Below are 11824 nucleotides of genomic sequence, written 5' to 3' on the forward strand. Positions count from 1 at the left end.
GTCCCACTGTGGAAAACCTGCTGCCCTGTAAGAGGTTTGGGTAAACCTTCCGAATTCTGAGGATTTCATCAACTTCTGTGCTTCATCTGCTCACTGATCTCATCCTTTCATCTCATCCCATTCACTCTCTAGGAGAACAACACCAGCCTTCAAAACTATCCTGCTCCTGTCTTTTCTGCAGCTGTGCTGCTCCCCGTGCTGTTTTCTTTAATCTGATCCAGTCAGTGATATTGTTCATGTCTGATGTGTGGTCAAATCACGGCTTAATCTCAGCAGATAAAGGGAGGGCTGCCCAGCTCCCCCCAGCTCTGCCTCACACTTTTATCCAGGAGGAGGTTTGCAGAGAGGCAGTCATCGGAGCGCTCTCCTGAGTTGATTTTGCAGACAATCTGCTTTAATTATACTCACATATGAATTCAATATCACACACACACCCCAAACACATTCTGGATGGTTTGCCAGGTGGACATGGGACGCGGCCAATTAAAGATAGAACTCACATTTGGTTGCAAAGTGGACTGCTTTGCAGTCCTGGAAAACCTCTGCACACAACTTTTACGCATGCATGATTATTAACAGCCATGCTTCCATACAGGAACAGATGTAAACCAAGTGCTGGCAAGATAAGTACTGTATTTAAACATACGCCCATTATGTTTTGTTTTCTTTTTTTTTTTTTTAAATGCAAGTTCTCAGAATTCAGTTATTTTTCTTATGTGCTCTGAGGCGAGTTCCTTCTAAGCATAGTCCAAAACCTGACAAACATACTTCATGCTTCTCAAATATATGCTTGGAGCATCACCGCATAAATCCCCCAGCATTTGGGACAGCTGAGGGACAGCTGGAGGCAACAAGGTTTGCAGAGATGGTATCTGTAGAGAAGCAAGATACACGCTGCAAGTCAGAGACTTCATGAATATAGTGGAGGATCACTGCATTGAATGGGAAGTGCTAGAAAACCTTGAGGAGCTGGGAAAAACTGAGGTGAAATGAAGCTCAATATTGCAAAAAGCAAGTCATGCATCATGGGCTTACTGAAACATTTACTTTGTGCAGGGGTTGGTAACACAGTGCTGGAAAGCAAGAGTTGGTCAATGCCCAACTGGAACCAGACTTGGCAAGGGGTGTAAAGTGTAAGAAAAGCTTCTACACATGCATCAATCAGAAAAGTTAAGTCCAAGAAGGCATTCCCCCCTTAGTGAGCCCTACAGGCAGGCTGGTAACAACAGGCAAGTAGAAGGTTGAGGTACTCAACTCTCACTCTCAATGATATTTGAAAAGTCATGGCAGTCAGGTGAAGTCCCTGGTGACTGGAAAAAGGCAACATTCAGTATCTACAGGGAGGACGCAAGAAGGAAGGGGACAGATTCTTTAGCAGGGTCTGTGTGACGGAACAAGGGGAAATGGTTTCAAACTGGCACAGGTTGCCCAGAGAGGCGGTGGTGCCCCATCCCTGGAGACATCCAAGGTCAGGCTGGCCAGGGCTCTGAGCACTGATGGAGCTGTAGGTGTCCCTGTTCAGTGCAGGGGGAGTTGGACTGGATGGCCTTTAAGGGTCCCTTCCAACTGAAATGATTTGATGATTCTGTAATTCTGTGAAAAGATTTTGGCAAGGGATTTACAAGATGAACCACCACCATGCCAATGCAGGAGGGACATTTCCTCCCAAATGGCAGAAGGAAAGAAAAATATTTACAGCAGAGCCAGAGATGCCCACATTGTTGTGTGAGCATTGATGCTGCAATTACCATAGGGCAGTGATATTATGGGGGTGTACTGCTTACCTCTTACTGCTGCTGTGAGTCTGTCTACCCTATAAATTATGTCTCAGTGGAAAATTATGCATGCTATATCTAAGGAAGTGGGGAAAGGAGGGCTATGTGATGAAACACTACAAAAGGCTGACTGGAGGATTAGCTGCAGTTTTGGGTTTGCTCACTTGTGAGCCTTTCTGGGCCAGCTAGCTTGTGCTTACCAGCCTGGCCTTGAGGAGAGGGTGTTACTAAAGCACAGAGGCACACATGAAGGCCTCTCTAGAGTTTATACAGAAATACAAGAATTTGTGTGCAATTTCATTAAGTCCGGACTATGCAAAAGCTTAGCTCTGAGTGTTTCCAGTCCAAATGCTGAGGCACAAGAAAAAAGCTACAAACTGATGCTAACAAATCAGCTCAAAAACTGTGGAGGCTTTCATCAAAACCAACTGGTTTTGCAGTCACTGGTCCTCCGAGGGTCCTCCAATTGCAGAGCTCGCCGCTCACCTCCATGCACAAAGAAAGCTCGCAACCAACACAAGGATGCTCCTGTGTCCTCTGTCACCATCTGCTATCTAGGCCAGAATTTCCCAGAATTTGTCTTACAAATAACAATGTACTCCTATCCACGTTTACTTCTGAGCAGCTTGGAATTAGTCAAGAAGAGATTTTTCTCAGGAACCAGCAGAAGAAAGGTGAATGTTTTGCTCGTAAGATGGGTATGTTCCCTAAGACCTGTGAGCTAATTCATCCAGGGAATACATGGAGCTGCTCTGCTTTTCTGCAGCAACACCGTTTCCTATGGGGATCTCCTTGCTCGCTTATCTTAATATCACCTCCTGGTTGTCAGTCCTTTTCTGTACACACACCCTGCCCCAGATTAACTCCCAGGCAGGTGAATTCCCCAGCCAGATAATTTTGTGGTGAAATCACTGGATTTTGCAGGCTTCCACAGATTCCAGAGAGAGCAACACGTGTGTACAGCCAATCACTCACACAACAGTCAGACAGAATTAAGAAAAATCACCATAGAAAAATGAGACCAAATTAGCTGAAATTCACAGTAACAATCTATCACAGGTATATCGCAAGGGACAGAGTTCCACATCTGAAAGGGCTTTTCAATCCACATCTGAAGGGTAGTATATAAATGCTACAGGTTATTTAAGTCGGCCTTCAAGTAGTATAAATTGACAAGTCAGCTCCAATATTAATCACGAGACAGATTTCCAGTCAACCTGAGTTCTTTTGGTTGGGTTTTCAAGCCTGCAGGGTCACATTTGTGAACATTTTTCTACAGTCATGAGGACTAAAGAAAAGAAAACGCTTTTCTGATGAAAGCTGATATTCCCACAAAACTGGAGAATTCCCAAAGCTGAGGGGTTTTGTAACCCCCTCCCCACCCCCCAAAAAACGACAAGGCACACAGCAGGAGCTCGCACCACTAAAAATCTACATGGCTGCATCACCATTTACAGGCAGAGCCTCTCGCTTTGAACTGCTTCTTCCCCAAAAGCTCTTCTGAAAGACATCACATCTTTCTCTTTGAATGTTCTCTAGTCGATCTTAGGCTTGTGTGGCACACCATGATAACCAAATATATCAATTGTCTTCTCCCTCCCCAGTGGGATGAAACTACTTTATTAACAAGAACACAGTGAATTATTTACAAGATAGAACAAACCAAATTCATTCTCAGAGATATATTCAAACATACAGAAAAGGAATCCTTTGAGCACTGTGAGGGTTGGCATGAATCATCCTTCTTTCCAGTCATTTAATTACTCCAGGATTAGGAGTGCATAAGCTATGGTCTGCACTCCTATTAATGAAAACATCCATTATTATTCCTTTACGTGGAGCACCTGGAGACCTTCTGCAGCTGAGCCCCTCTTGCCTGGCTTAGGAAAAACACTCCCTTCAACACCTTCGGGTCACGACAGATTCAACTTCTACTGATCCTAGTCTAACCATAAAGCAATTTTGAAATACTACACATTTAAGGAAAAAAAAAATAATAAAAGGCAAGTCCTCCAGGAAACCAGCTCTGGGCACATTTCAGAGATAAGGGGTGAACGTGTCTTGTTGAGAAGCAGCACTTCAAGGTTGCTCCCAATTGGATTACAAAGGATTAAGAGAACAAATGAGTTGAGCCAAGTCAAATGCACAGGTGTGCCCACAGCACTCATCATCTCTGGAGCACACCAGCTATGTAAGACTATCTGAAAAAAGAGGAAGCATCTAGATCCAAATAATTGCTCTATGCAACAGATCTGCACTGCAATCAACTTCAGTAAGCACCCAGAAAGCCCCTGTAGGCTTGCTTTGGGTTAGGAGATGCACCAGGTCTGCGTAAGAAGGCTGCAACTGAAGACTCAAGGCAGCCTTGGAGGTGCTATGAGGAAGTGTCAGGACACCTACCCCCAGGCACTTGCCTAAAGGAAGGAAGGAAGGTTTAACACACACCCTTGCCCTTTTCCCTCTCCCTCAACACCAAAATGTACTTTTACAGACTGCCCTCCCTAGCCACAGTATCCAAACTCCACCAGGACTTCAAAGCACGTCAAAGCGATTTTTTTCCATATGAGAAGTCAGTACTACAGCAAACAGAGCTCTTCTAGTACCATTCACTGCTCACCATTGCTGTCCCCGCACCTCCTCTGCGCAATAGGACTTGCATCCATCTGGTTGACCTGCAGAAGACGTGGAGTCTGTATGGAGTCGTGGGAAACCATCTCAGACAAGCTCCTGCACTCACTCGAGGTCTGCAGAAAACTATGGGGGCAAGCTGGCAGGTCCCTCATTTAACTGCTCTGTTAATTATCTCCTCCCCTCACACAGCTGTCACCAATGTCATCATCACAGGTGCCTCCTCATTCCAGGTGGCTCATTGCACACAGCTGCCTTCAGAGCTGCATGATGATGGTACAAGGCTAGGAAGGCTTCTGGGCTTCTCTTTCTACCCTGCACATGAAGGGCAAAGCCTTGGCAGATTCCCCTCACAGCAACCAGGGGAGGGATTTCTGCTTGGAAATGTCTCTCTGAGTTACACAGGCCCTGATGAGGCAATTAAACAGCACCCTAGATAGGTAATTGATTACCTGGAGAAAACACAGACACTGCTCAGACGTGTGGGCTTTTCCTTTTTAAAATCAAGGGAACAGCAGTGAAAGGTAAATAGATTAGAACTGTGGGGAGAAGCAGACAACGATGCCTGCAGACCCCTACTGAGCTGCGTGGATGACAGCCAGGAGCTAAGAGATCCCCAAGTCACCTGTGAGAAAAGCACAGACAGGAACCAAAAGCAAAGATAACTTGAGTCCGAGTGGAATTAGCTGTAAACGACGGGCACTCCAATCTGCAAAACATCCCTTCAGAAGGGACACCAGTGGCTAACTCCTCTATTTTCAATTTGACATCCAAACTTCCAGGGGACAACGTGTCCAGTAAAACATAACCCTGAGCTTACAGCAACCGAGAGGCAGTAGCCGCAGAAGCCCACAACATCCATTTTTCAGCTCTGGACATTACTGTGAGACTGCGAGGAGCAGCAGGGGAGGTATAAGGAGATGGCATTATGCTTGTTTGCAGAACTTTTATTGCTAATTGACATTTTTGCAGAGCTCCCCAGGCGGCCGTGGGCAGCGCTGGTTGGCCGGGCCGTGGAAAGCAGCCCAGCGCCGGGTCCTTGTGGTGCCCAAGCGGGGACTGTATTTCTGACACAGACTCTGGAAAAGAAGTCAGGGATATAAACTTGCCTAAATGTGGTAAATCCGAGCAAAAGCTCAGATTTACTCGCTTGTAGCCAGTCTTTGTTCAAACAATACGACTGTCTTACAAATTGCACACCACCCTTAATTTCCACGCTGACTGTGAGATGAGCTAAATCCCTCAGGGGCCATCAAAGCACCTCACTGAAGAAATACCAGCGTGCACAAAGGAAGGCTTTCCTTTCAACCAGCAAGAACAGCTTTGGCTGCTCACGAAGGGCTTTTTTTTGTTGTTTTTTTTTTTTTTTCCTCCCCCCTCTGCATTTAGCTCATCCATCTATGGAAGTAACAAGGTGTGAAGACAAACTTTGCCATCGCAGAGGAATATTGCTAATGATTTCCCTTTCAACTGCTTGCTCAGCTTTACCTTTGCTAGAACGGATTACCCGGTGCTGACAAAAGGTGTCATCTCTGCTCAGATTAATTGCGCTCACATTAATTACTAGTGCAGACCAAGGCTGACTGTGTGTGACATTATTTCAGCGCATTAACACAAGCTGCAAGCAGTTTGCTGTAATGGGACAGCACAAGGTTCTTCCAGTCAGATGCAGAATGGCCGACCCTGTTGCTCACAACAAAATAAACCTTTTAGGGTGTCTCAAACCACGATGGTGTGGTTTTCAAGCCTCTTCTCTCTCATTACTTCTTCTCCCTTTATGTCTGCTTTTCTCCCCTTCCATCACGGTACATCATCATGGCACCTTGCCCCGAGCTTTATTAGGTGACTCGTGGCAGCACATTTCCCAGCTAAGAGCCCTGCAGGAGCACTGCTCTTCTCCACTGAAATTGCATCCTCTAAAATAGGCTGCTTTCAGGATTATATTTCCCCACAGCGAGTGCCTCAGACTCTATAAAACACAGTAGCACCACCGGCTTCAGCTGAGCCCAGCAGCACTCATAGGTGGAGGATCTGACCCAGCCCCAGCGGCACTGGTGGAGGCACTGCTGATGCTAGGAGACAACCTACTGGTCCAGCTCCTGGAGCTAACTGGGGTATGCTGTGCTGGCTGCAGCCTTTGGATGCTGTGCATAAGCTTTAGGGAAGATGAACTGCAACGCACCGAAAAGCAGGTGACCACAATTCGGTCTCATAGGTTTCCTAATGGAGTCAGGGCTAGCTCTAACTGCGCATCAGTACATTTTCACTTGGTCCAGCACCTCCTTAATTAGCTATGAAAAAGCACGACAAGCAGGAAAAAGACATCTCAGAGAACCCATTCCTTAAGCATTTTTAAGCATTTTGCTCTATTAGTAGCCCAACCATCGCTGCAGTGATGCTACATGAATTCACAGAGAGAAGGTGCAGAGCCAGAGCCCTGCAGAGGCACTCCTCTTCCCAGCCAGGATCAGCCCAGAGATCAGAAGGGCTGAGAAGAGCACTCCTTCCCCATCTGCAGCTGCACCCTGCTTTGAGAATCACGGCACCACCGAGGCTGGCCCAAGCTCTTTAGAGGCTACAGAGCAGTCCTGAGCATAAAAGCAATGCTCACAAGGGGGTTAAAAGGACTTTGTGCATTAGAGGTGAGCTCAAGGCTGGGTAGGACAGGGCCAAGAGCTGACTTCAGGGCAAGCAGAGCATCTTGCCAACGGAGAACTGGTAAAATTAAGTAATTTCTCATATAGACACAGGGCAAGATGTGAGAATTAGACCAAGGAGCTTGGCATTTTCCCATCTTTCCCTACCTTAATGACGCATTAACTCACAGGGCCAGAAGCACGGCCAGCCTCTGCCCAGCACTCTGCAGGGCTGTGCCTCCCCCTGCGTGGGGGGGGGGCAGGACATGCAGCACAGTGTGGCTGCTCTGCACGGCCACCGACCGCTCACACTCCAGTTGTGAACAAAACCCACCTGCAGGCACCGCTCCTCCTGCGCTGGGAGCAGCACTGGAGCAAGTTCCTAAGCCAAGCTTGCTGTCCTTACACATCACCATGTCCATACAGCCCCGTTGCAAAGGGTTTTGTCAATACACCGGTGAGCAGCAAGGAGGTTAAATCAGTTCAGTTCATGCATATTTAAGCACCACGACCTGCATTATCAAACTCGGGCTCAAAATATTTGTAATGGCTCAATTAGCCTCAGGCACATTATCTCACTGGTATCAGCAACTGTATGTATTTATTTACAAATGGCACAGGGGGGAATTAAATGTTGCTGTTGCTGTTGTCAGGGAAACAATCCACTTCTAAATTTTTAATTTTTTAATTTAAAATGTTGTATTCTAAGCAGGAACGGTCATTAAAATTGCATGAGGAAAAGGGGAAAAAATAACTGGTGTATCTACCTATGATGGAATTGATGTACACTGTAATTACAGCAGGTTACAGAAAAAAAAATGCATCTTTCATGTGAGATCATGGTTATGAATGTTTCTGCACATTACTTGTGATTACTGTTGCTTAAGAACGAGAAATTATTTATTCTCCGTGTGCAAATCCTCAGCAAAAATTGCAGGTTGGAATACATAATTTACTTTGTGTACTGCAATTTTTATGTAAATACTAGGATCATCACCATAAAAGCGGGCACTCAGAAAAGGCAGATTTATAGCGATATAAATGGTAACTTGCGTAGTAGAATTTAATAACTAATATCCTAATTTAGTATTTTTACAGAATTGGTGTTACTGGGCACGCGCCTTGCTTGAGCAAATACCTCCTGAAGCCGCTGCACTGGAGATGGCCTACCAGTCTGTCTGCAGGACTGCTGCAGCACCTTGCCAGGGCATTTCTGTAGAAGAAAAACCAGGTGATGGTAAGAGGAAGACAGCGTATTTTGAGTAACACAGAATGAAACTGCCCGTCTCCAACCTCACAGAGCGTGCAATTGCTTGCCATCAGCCCTTCACTAAGGAAGAACACGACGCGCATAAATCCCTTTTGAGCCCACTTCTCTGAAAACCCAAATGCCTGAAGAGTTACCAGGCTCTGCAAACCCACAGTCACATACACACCCCGTTACTTACACTCCCTTGCTCATCTGCCTGCATTCACCTTTTGCTTTTTAAACTAACTCAGCTGTGCCCAGCAAACGATGCTCCCGCTCCCACCCCACGTGCTGCAGGAAGGAGCATGTGGTGGTGGAGTCAGCTGGAAAGCTCATCCCTTGCTCCCTGGCTATTGGTGCTACCTGAGCTGAGAGCTGATAAGGAGGGGCCACCTGGGGTATCCCACGTGCCTGCAGAAATCCTGGCCTCGTTTTCTCAACATGTGAACCATCTGTCGACAGCGGACAGCACGGTGCCTTGGGGCCTCCTCCACAAACAGGTCCCAGAGCATCCACGTGTCCCTACTGAGAGCTGCAGCCGTGCTGGTCCCAGCAGGCTCACACACATCATCATGTGCATCAGGGCATGACAGTATCCCAGCGCCAGCACAGGGAGGGCAGGGAGAGGCACATAGAGGGAAAAGCCCTGCAGGTCCCAGCGCTCTGCTCTCCTCCCACCTCGCCCACAGGGGCCTCACCACGTGCCTGCTTCCCTGCAGAGTCCTGGGGCTGACCCCTCTCTCCCAGCCCCTGAGCATCCCATGATTCCTGCGTCTCCTTGCGGAAATCTCTGTTTGGTGCCATGGTCCCAGCAGCAAGTTTTCTCTCAAAGCAGCGTGATGCCATCCCCGGCAATACCCCCAGGAGACTGCTTAAGGGAAAGGTGGAGGGAGCAGTGCAGCAAACAGCTGAGGCTAAACACATTCTGAGGATATTTTTCCCTTTGCTTTTCTTGTAATTAAGAGTTGTTTTTGCCCTGAGGACTATTAACATGGGACGTATCTTTTTTTTTTTTTTTTTAATTACATCTGCATTCCACTTCCAGGCTCTTTATTTGTTTTCATTTACAGCTGTGACGCTGTTTGGTTTTCTCCCAAGTCTGTCCCCGAACAGAAGACCTAATAAGATGAGTTCTGGGACATGTTTGTGGTGGGGTTAGGAAGTCACAGCACTGTTTGTGAGTCTGTAGATTAAAGCTGGGGACATTAAATCATGACTAATGGCTTAACCCCTTGGTGTCAGTAGGTTGCTGGCTTCACTAACTTCCATTTGATAGAGTTGGAAAATCCTTGACATTTTGCTCCAAGGGGTTAATTTGAAAAGGGATGAGAGTTCAGTTTCAGTTACAAGCATCGCTTTAATAATAAAGGAATGAAAAATTTAAGGTTCCTTGAGACCAACCGGAGTGTAAAGTTATCCTTGAAGGTGCAATTCTATGTGAAGGTGAAAACAGGGGGTTTTGAACAGCATCGTGTTGGAAGAACAGAGCGGAAATATGAAAACAAGTCAGTACTTCAGCTATTTTTGCCAACATTTCTTAATACGTAACAGGACAGTAAACAAATTACACCGAGGGAATGAAAAGGGATCAGCACAACACGTACACTTAACCTCCGAAACTACTGGAACTGAAACATCATTTACTCTAAATAGAGATTGAGCAAAGAAACTAGAATCATAGAGTGGCTTAGGTTGGAGGAGACCTTAAAGATCGTATAGTTCCAACCCACCTGCCATGGGCAGGGCTGCCAACCACAGAGTAACAGAATGTACTTGTAAACCCACAGAGAAACACTGGAGCAGCTCCTCTGCCCTGATTTGTGTGCAGGTCGTAGGAAGTGAGCTTCAGCACCATGAAGCCACAGCAAAGAGAAAGCAGCAGCTCCAGTGACTGATCCTAGCAGGAGAACCTGGGGAAGCTGCAGGAGGCTTAGCTCTTCAGGTGCCCAAGAGGCACCAGTTGAACTCTTTGTCCCTTCTGCCTTGGCTCTACCTCCCTGCCACTGCTGATTTCCAGTGTTTTCAGTGAGCTCCAAGAACAGGAAGGAAAGCTTCCCCTTGAACACTAAATATCAGCCAAAGCACAGACAAACCACAGGCTCACAGAATAAACCATTTTGAGTTCCCAGGAGAACTCATTTTGCATCTCCCAGGAGAGGGATACTCATCACAAAATTTTCAGCAGAGAGCTCTCAGAAACCTGAATAACCATGGCCCATCCCCTCCTATCTAGATAACCAATCATTCAACGCAAGATCCTGCTTTCACTCGTTTTCCAGGATGTCACCCAGGCGTTATGATTTAACAGTTTTGTCAAGTTCCTGATGGAAAGATACTGCAACAGCCTTCCTAATGGCAGAGTGACAACTGCTACAAGTCCTACAAAGTGCGGGATGCCAGGCGAGCAATACTAAAGCAGCAAGACTTGTCCTGTAAATCTCATCCCAATTGAAAAGGCCAAACTACTCCGAAGCACTTGCAATGCTACCCTTCATTTATCTCACACAGAATGAAATACATGCAGCCAGAATACACCAGAGTCCCAGTTTGGACTGGCAAGCCCTTGGCATTCTTCACTGACACCCTTTGCTTTTTTGTACTGTACCACCAAAACAGAATAGAGGAAGTGAAAGTCTTTTGCGTATGAAATGTGCTGTGCTGAAGGATGCTCTCACTTGCTGGTGTGCTTGCTACATTTGAGCAATTCTGGCTGCACTCAGTAAAGTAGATAACACTATGCAAATGTTACTGTTACCACGGGTTAAAAAATTTCTAATATACATATGCTTAGAACAAGTATATTGGGTTTTTTGTTGTTGTTGTCATATTCTTAATTTTCTTGCAATGTTTTTGCATACCTACATTCCTCGTTACTTTTCCTAACAACACCCACTGCTACTAACAACAGCCCAAGTCAAAGTCTGGAACGTAATTAAGACGTTAGGAGATTGCTTCATCTGGACACACAAACCTGAGCACCTGCTTATGGTAGCAGGTGCCAGAATCAATACACTCGGGCAGCCTGGAAGCCCATCCGAGAGGCTGATTTCACACCCAGCCAAACAACCTTGTCATGTTAGAGCACCAACGGCATGAGCTGTGCCTCCTGGAAGCGCTTGCTTCCCAGAACTGGCCATTTCTTTTATCTACACTGCACTGCCAAACGCTACTGAGCTGAAAAAATGGAAAATAAGTGGTCAGATCTGAATACCGGACAACTGTAGATAGATAGCTAGTCTCTTTCTACACTCAGGAGAGTGGGATTACCTTGGTGTTGTCCAGTACTCTTCCCTTGTTGCTCACACGTGAAAATGATGAGAAATAGAGAAGGTTATGGGCAGAAGTATGCCATGGCTTGTTTTTTTCAGTAGTAAATGACCTTCTCTCCTGTTGAACTCGAGGGGAACAACAGGTGATTTGATGCTTAGATAGTTTCAGTTTCCGTAGAACAATTCTCGAAGCTCTCATTGTTAGTATGGTCATTTGCACCATGAAAAGGAGTTATTCCCAACTCATGCATCACCCAGCTATCTATG

This window comes from Numida meleagris, chromosome 3, assembly GCF_002078875.1.
Source record: "Numida meleagris isolate 19003 breed g44 Domestic line chromosome 3, NumMel1.0, whole genome shotgun sequence".
NCBI classification, from domain to species: Eukaryota; Metazoa; Chordata; class Aves; order Galliformes; family Numididae; genus Numida; species Numida meleagris.